The sequence below is a fragment of the Crocuta crocuta genome, unplaced genomic scaffold, assembly GCF_008692635.1.
Source record: "Crocuta crocuta isolate KB4526 unplaced genomic scaffold, BGI_CrCroc_1.0 scaffold233, whole genome shotgun sequence".
Lineage (NCBI taxonomy): Eukaryota > Metazoa > Chordata > Mammalia > Carnivora > Hyaenidae > Crocuta > Crocuta crocuta.
In genome coordinates, this window is record NW_027529526.1 from 1,552,560 (window position 1) to 1,553,026 (window position 467).

Here is a 467-nt window from a genome sequence, read left to right on the forward strand (position 1 = left end):
CAGGACACCCTAATGCCACGTGCACCTTCCTGCCTCCTTCCTGGAAGAGCATGGTGACTCAGAGGCTTGGGCGGCCGAGAGTCCAAATCGTAGCTCAGGCTCTCCTTAGTCACGTGATCTGGGGCAAGCCTCTGGGTCCCTGTTTTCTCATCTGTGAACCAGAGGTTTTAAAAAGGTGAATAGAAAGAGCAGTCACCGAGGGCCTTATAGGTGCTGAGTAAATGGTAACTGTCGCTCATTCTTTCTTATCCTTTCTCCTCCTCCCTATTCGCCCAGCAGCTTGGCGTCCCACAAAGGCTTTTGCCCACCTGAACCACAAAGAAAGTCTCCCGCCCTCTGGCTTTTCTTGCTGTGCCTTTGAACCACACCACCTGTGTGGACAACAGGCTCAGCGCTGTGAGCCCACAGGATTCTCCTTCCAAGGGAGTCAAAGATAGGAAGCATTTTCCTGGGTATAGAAGTGGGGA